At 34.1% G+C, this 7,500-nt stretch overlaps 1 protein-coding gene across 3 annotated transcripts in view; it reads left to right on the top strand.

The window, feature by feature from the left end:
- The window catches only part of LOC120901753 (hexamerin-1.1-like), a 13,687-nt gene that overhangs the window by 3,737 nt on the left and 2,450 nt on the right, over window positions 1–7,500 (top strand). The window lies entirely within an intron of this gene.

Genomic DNA, 7,500 nt, shown 5'->3' with positions numbered 1-7,500 from the left:
CTGACTTGCTCATAGTGTATTCAAGCCCAAAACAATAAATTTCTAGTCAGCAGGAGTACAGTAGAGCTCTTAAAAATTGGCCTCGGTATTTCATTCATGTAATTAATTTAATTTGAGCCGGTCTCGTAGTACAGTCGTCAACTCGTACGACTTAACAACATGCCCGTCATGGGTTCAATCCCCAAATAGACCGCGCCGCCATACGTAGGATTGACTATCCTGCTATGGGGGGAAATCAATTAGTCACTGAAAGCCAAAGCCCACAAATGGGTACAGGCAGGCCTTGACCGACATCGGTTGTTGAGCCAAAGAAAAAAAAATAATTTAATTTATTTATTCCATTTAAAGTCTGCCTTTAAGATTTAACTAATGATCTTAGTTTCACTTAAATATAACTACAATAATTAACCGATGTTGGTAAAGAGCAAATAATTAAAAAGTATATAGAAAGACAAAAAAATCGTTAACTAAGATAGACGAAGATAATATAGAAGGAAGTATGAAGATAAATTAGGACAGAAATTGACAATACTCTTCAAACTTAATCAAACAATTGTAATCGCGTAACCCCAAGGCTACATGAGGCAGACCAAAACATTGAGAAGCTTCTCAAAAGAATGTGGAGAACGAGAGTGAGAAAAAGAAGTAATCGAACATTTATCGGGATAAAGGCACATAAAATTAGCATCGACGAAGGAATTTAAGTAGAGTTAACAGGGTGGCCACTCGAATTAGGATTTTAAATTCCTGTTTTTTCCCAGTTTTTCCCGGATTTTTTGGAGTTTTCCCGGTTCACTATGCTTCTTGTGCCGGTTTTATCGATACTTCAATTTCAAATTATTATATCATACGTTTTCAAAAATCGTTATCTAGAGGATTGTAAGTAAACACGAGCATTACGGGAAAGACGGAAACTTGTCATGAAAACTGCATAAAAGTTATTAGTGAATATTCAATATTATCAATATTCTATATTATATTCAATATAATATCCAATCTAGAGGTGTGACAACACATGTGAGAACCATTTTTGGCATGATTTCTATCAAATTTGTACAAACAAATTTTCAATCGTGCGTTTGTAGATCTAATTTGGCTGCTATGGATCTTAAGCTATTTAAATATGCATTCTTTATATTTTCGGATGTTTTATATGAGTAAACAACTGATGAAAAAACGACAAAAAAGGCTTTACAAATATTGCTTTTTGGTGATTTAGCATAATGACACTAACGTGTAAAGACTTTATCCCGTGGGAAAGATATTTTTCATCTGCTATCAATTGTTGATTAACAGATATCATCACACAACTTTAAAAAAGAGTAACCTGAAATCATTTGGTCTCGTAGTACAGTCGTCAACTCGTACGACTTAACAACATGCCCGTCATGGGTTCAATCCCCAAATAGACCGCGCCGCCATACGTAGGACTGACTATCCTGCTATGGGGGGAATCAATTAGTCACTGGAAGCCAAGCCCACAAGTGGGTACAGGCAGGCCTTGATCGACATCGGTTGTTGAGCCAAAGAAGAAGAAGAAGAACCTGAAGTCATGGACCAACCAGCCACTGAAGAAAGCATACAAATCTGCCAAGAACGGATTTCCTGTTAAACAACAGCCCTTCATTATGCTGTTACTCGCACGACGCTGGTGATGCACCTCACGAATAGGTACAGGAGATTTCAGTGGGTTTCTTAATTTTGGGACACTTTCTTGAATATGTTTTACGGGAAGTGTACTTTATGTGATAATAAAACAAAGGAACAACGATCGGACTGCAGAAGCGACGCTACCTCAACCATCAGTGCCAGTGTGGGAACCCAGTCACCCGGGAGGAATGAAGGTAGAGGCCCGAAACCAAAATGCAAAATGTCAATGTACAGACGATGTGTGATTGGGTAACCTTAAAATTGCTAAAAGGGACAACAATTATCAGTTATGTTCAAAAATTGGGATCGCCCACTAAATCCACCGTTAAATTCGACACGACCGCAACTTCACGAGAGTTGAATAACAAAAAACGAGTGCAAGGTAGAACGAATAGGCACACCACACCCGAAATGTGCAAGAACCAATATCAGTGAACGTAAGTATTGCACCAGCGCGAATAAGAAGTATAGTACATATATTGCACATATGGTACATATATTGCACATATGTGAGAAACGGAAAATGTTGTCCTTACACATTGGTGTGATGTTGCCGGCCTGTGGTAAGTTGGGAACAATATACAAAACATATTTCAACATTAATTGAAAATGCACTTAGTACGATGGTAAACAGTGATAGCAAAAGTTTAGGATAATTTCCGGTTTTTTTTTTTGAAGAATTTCCCGGTTTTTCACGGTTTTTCCCGGAAAAATAAAATTCCCGGCTAATTCCCGGTTTTCCCGGTTGAGTGGCCACCCTGAGTTAAAGTCTTTCACAATCAGTTGACGAGGAAAAAATCGATGTCATCCGCATATACAGCACCTACCACAACTATATGGACTGTCGTTTTTAGCGATTTGCAGAAAATCCATAAGAGAAAAATAAAAACAGGGAATGTATGAGTTGTGCAGAATACTATTTTACATCTTCGTATATTTTTTCAATTTTTTTTAACACGTCCTTACACGACTTATGACGAAAAAACAAATTTATGGTCGTACCATAACTATAAAGACACTTCGAAAAACAGGTTTTATGTGCTAACTAACGCATTTAAAAATCATTCAAAAATATAAATAACATATTCTAGAAAGGTTTTATAGAAATATATTTTTGAACGATTTTAAAAAAGTGTTTTGATAACTTATTTTAAGGTTTTATAAGTTTTATAAGAGTATTTATCAAAATATATTTTTTAAATATAAAAAAATCATAATTTTTTTTCGCCTATAATTATTGTTTTGAAAATGCAAACCAAAGTATGTAAAAAGATTTTCAAAAATTATTTTGAAACTGCCATGAAAACCTTATCAATTTCGTGAACAACGGTTCAAAACAGATCCGATCAAACAAAAGCGACACAAAACCCTCACAAATGATTTTTTAGCAAAATCTAAATATTTGCTGTTGTTACATACATAGTTAAGGAATGTAATCCTAGTCCGATATTTTTTTCCTCCCACCACCCACATCACCATCGATGTTCTCTTAGACTGCCACATAGTCGCCGGTAGCCGTCTGCTTGTAGAGTTTAGTCGTGAATTTGTTAGGTAGTTTATGAGCTTAAATAAGGACTGGCTGAATTAGTAATGTGGTATTTACATGTATTAGATAAGTATTTGTAAAACAGGTGAGAATATGTGTAAAGAGTATTATGTTAGGCCTATTGCAATTGAATATCGTGTTCGTTTGCACTTCCTCTAAAACATTTGTGGGCGCCTTTGTGGCGGTCTAAGAGAACATCGATAGTGATGTGGGTGGTGGGAGGAAAAAAATATCGGACTAGGATTACATTCCTTAACTATGTATGTAACAACAGCAAATATTTAGATTCTGCTAAAAAATCGTTTGTGAGGGTTTTGTGTTGCTTTTGTTTGATCGGATCTGTTTTGAACCGTTGTTCACGAAATTGATAAGGTTTTCATGGCAGTTTCAAAATAATTTTTGAAAATCTTTTTACATACTTTGGTTTGCATTTTCAAAACAATAATTACAGGCGAAAAAAATTATTTTTGTGATTTTTTTTATTATATTTAAAAAAATATATTTTGATAAATACTCTTATAAAACTTATAAAACCTTAAAATAAGTTATCAAAACACTTTTTTAAAATCGTTCAAAAATATATTTCTATAAAACCTTTCTAGAATATGTTATTTATATTTTTGAATGATTTTTAAATGCGTTAGTTAGCACATAAAACCTTGTTTTTCGAAGTGTCTTTATAGTTATGGTACGACCATAAATTTGTTTTTTCGTCATAAGTCGTGTAAGGACGTGTTAAAAAAAATTGAAAAAATATACGAAGATGTAAAATAGTATTCTGCACAACTCATACATTCCCTGTTTTTATTTTTCTCTTATGGATTTTCTGAAAAGCGCGAAAAACGACTGTCCATATAGTTGTGGTAGGCGCTGTAGTAGATGACCATCAGGAGGTAAACATCATTGATGAAAAGGGCAAACAATAAAGAACTCCTCCTACCTTGGGGAACACCCAAAGTATAAGCATACCTCATAGAAAGTTGAGACTTGAGTTTTTCTCCAAAGAAACTATCTTTCAGATAAGAACTAGGCCAAGTTATTATAGTTGACCCAAAGCTAAGATTTTCCCATTTGGCTAACAGGAGATAATGTAGTATATGGGCAAGTATATCCCTACAATGCACCAATACTGAGGCAGGGATACCATCAGGACCAGGGTTGTAGGATTGTTTTAACCTAAATAATGCATAGTTAACCATTTCATTACTTACAGCAATGTTAGGAAGGCTTAATATATTTTCTGGCAGATAATTAAAAGCATTATTAATCGGGATTATCAATTGATTCCGAGAAAATATCGTGAAAATGAATAGCGAAAAGTTCACAAATGTCAGCTACCCTGCTAGACCCTAGAATCAAGGTGCATTTCGTTGGGTAGCGTATTACAGCTTCTACGATACTTAACAAAATGCCTTGGCCAACAAAAGGTTGTCGAATCAGATCGAATACGCAACTGTAATCTGTATATGTATGACTCGCAACGAGCCATGTTGTAAAATCGATAGGCCACGACGATATACACAAAGATACCTCTTTCTATCCTATTTAACTACTTTTGAATATTTACTTCAATATTTCCGTTAAATACTCGAAATATCTATCAAAGACAAGTTAGACACAAGAAAGTCTCTATTTGATACTCTAACCCAGTGCTTAGGAACCTTTTTAGGATCGCGGACCACCACTTGGCTTTGAAAATACATTTGCCGCGGCCCACATACATTGAGAGCATACATTTTTATTTGTTTATTCATATACAATTGTCGTGCATATTTGTGCTACGACAACTTTTTAAACTAACTAACTATTAAAAGTGCACGATATGTATGATTATAAGCTTTTCTTTTTCAAACATAAATTCTTTCGCGGACCACGTGTGTCAACGCCACGGACAACAGGTTGGAGAACACTGCTCTAACCTGTCTACAGATATGATTGGAGGTTAAAAACGGCGGATGGATTATATCTAGCCAACTGAAAGCACGGCATCAAGTTTTAATGAATTCATTTCCTGGTCTTTTTTCCTAGGTATCACACAGACGTGGATCATCCGTAGAGCGGACTAAGCGGACGAACAGACGGACATCTTGTTTTTCAGTCCGTTTTTATAGGTTTCGACTAATTCAGAAGTAGAAATATTATTAAACTACAGGTTTAATAAATAATATTTAAATGATTGGTGATTGGTACTACATATTAAGACTATGCAGTTACACCGCGCATACACAGGTACTATGGAGTATTTCTTTGCAGACAGTGAGAATGGATAGTACGAATTTCGAACGCCTGGTAAGTTGACAATGTAGCAAGAATAAAACTTAACAATAGCAGTGGACTACATATTCTTCCTTCTTCTTCTTTTTGGCTCAACAACCGTTGTCGGTCAAGGCCTACCTGTATTACTACTTGTGGGTTTGGCTTTCAGTGACTTATTGATCCCCCCATAGCAGGATAGTCAGTCCTACGTATGGCGGCACGGTCCATTTGGGGCTTGAACCCATGGCGGGCATGTTGTTAAGTCGTACGAGTTGACGACTGTACTATGAGACCGGCTAAAGGGGAACTACATATTACTCACAAAAAATATATTTATACTTTTTGCAACCATATAAACAATACTTCTGTATGCTTTGGAATACCATGTAATGCTCATATATAATGTCCCAAGATATAATTACACTATAGGAAATCATTTCGACTTTATAAAACTGTATAAAGATGACTGCATAAAGTTGTGTATGTAGTATGTAGTAGTATGATAGATAATAACAAAACATAAAGCTAACACATGGAAGTTATATGATTGAGTCCATTCAAATTACGTTTAAATTCAAATTAAATTTAAACAAACCTCAAACTTGGATACAGAACAATATTTATGCGTTTTAAATATTAGTTATATTCCTGCCGTTGACTACAGCATCGGTTAATATGATGCAGGTTATAAATTATTTGAATTTAAAAAAAATTATAAACAATACATTGAATAAAAACTTCACATCTCGATGAAAATAAAGAAAAAATGTAGAAACCAACAGGCAACAATATTGAAAAATATTTAATGTAATGCAAAAACATGGACAACACAAGTGTTCTAAGGGCCACGCAAAACTTACCACTAGGGGTTTTTTTTGCCCATGATTAGCCAATTGTAGCACCAATTATCTCATAACGTTATCACATTTGGTCGGTACTTATTAAAGCAATTCATACATTTGCAAATGAAATTAAAAAAAAAATGTTCTCATAAATCACTATAACGTATCTTTTTAAACTTTCAATGATGTGACAACCTGTTCAGGAATGGTTAGCACATTATTTTAACATAACTTTACATAACAACTTTAACATTTAGGAATTTGAAAATATCTAAATGTGTGTCAGAACGAATCAGTATATAAAAATAAAACTTAAAAAAATAGATTGATTATTTATCTTTGCATTTTAAAATTCTCTTTAGTTTTAAATTATGTTATATTCTTCATGCTGCACAATTGCATTGAAATACAATATAATACAAAACAATTTAACAATAATTAATTTAGGATAAAACTGCTACAACTAGAAATAAACGTGTTTCCTATAACAAAAATTCAACAAACCGTATGACCGGCTCAGGCAGGAGGTCGTATGATTATGGATATAAGTTTGATTATTTACGCATAGAAGGTTAATGCATACGACAAATTAACGATTTGCACAACTCGGCGGAAAATGTAAAACTAAAAAATGTATAAAAAAATAAAAACATAATTTTAAAGCTCAATATATTACAATCTACTTATAACAGAACTTGTACAAATGCATTGTAGCTTTCTTCATGTTTAATTTAATCGTTCTAAACCTTGATACAGCAAGTTTTGCTGTGTAGAAAAGTTATGTTAAAAAATAGATATAACCATGAAATACAGCTTTATTGATTTACTACAAACCTGCGAACAAGTTAAGATAAAAACTGCATAAAAATCAACGATAATATGTTGAAATTGTAGCTAAATTTGTAAAATACATGTTCAAATAACCTTGTTACGAGCATGCATGATAGATTTAGTGATATTTATAATTTCACTACTGTTAAATCACACGTTACGGCAGCATGCGTTTGCCGCATGCATGTACCGGATGCATAATAACGTTCTCTTGAATGTTATTTATAAAATTCAACCTAGCAATGAACTCAAACGAACTCTCAAGTGCAGGTAGAGTTCGTTCACCATTCTCGAATTCGTAAACATGATTAATACATTTACAATCATTCCGTTTTTTTTCAAATGGTACGAGGAACATCATGACACAGCATTGCC

This window comes from Anopheles arabiensis, chromosome 3 (assembly GCF_016920715.1).
Source record: "Anopheles arabiensis isolate DONGOLA chromosome 3, AaraD3, whole genome shotgun sequence".
Taxonomy (NCBI): Eukaryota; Metazoa; Arthropoda; class Insecta; order Diptera; family Culicidae; genus Anopheles; species Anopheles arabiensis.
Note: the sequence above shows the minus strand (reverse complement) of the source record. Positions and strands in the feature narration are given on the sequence as shown.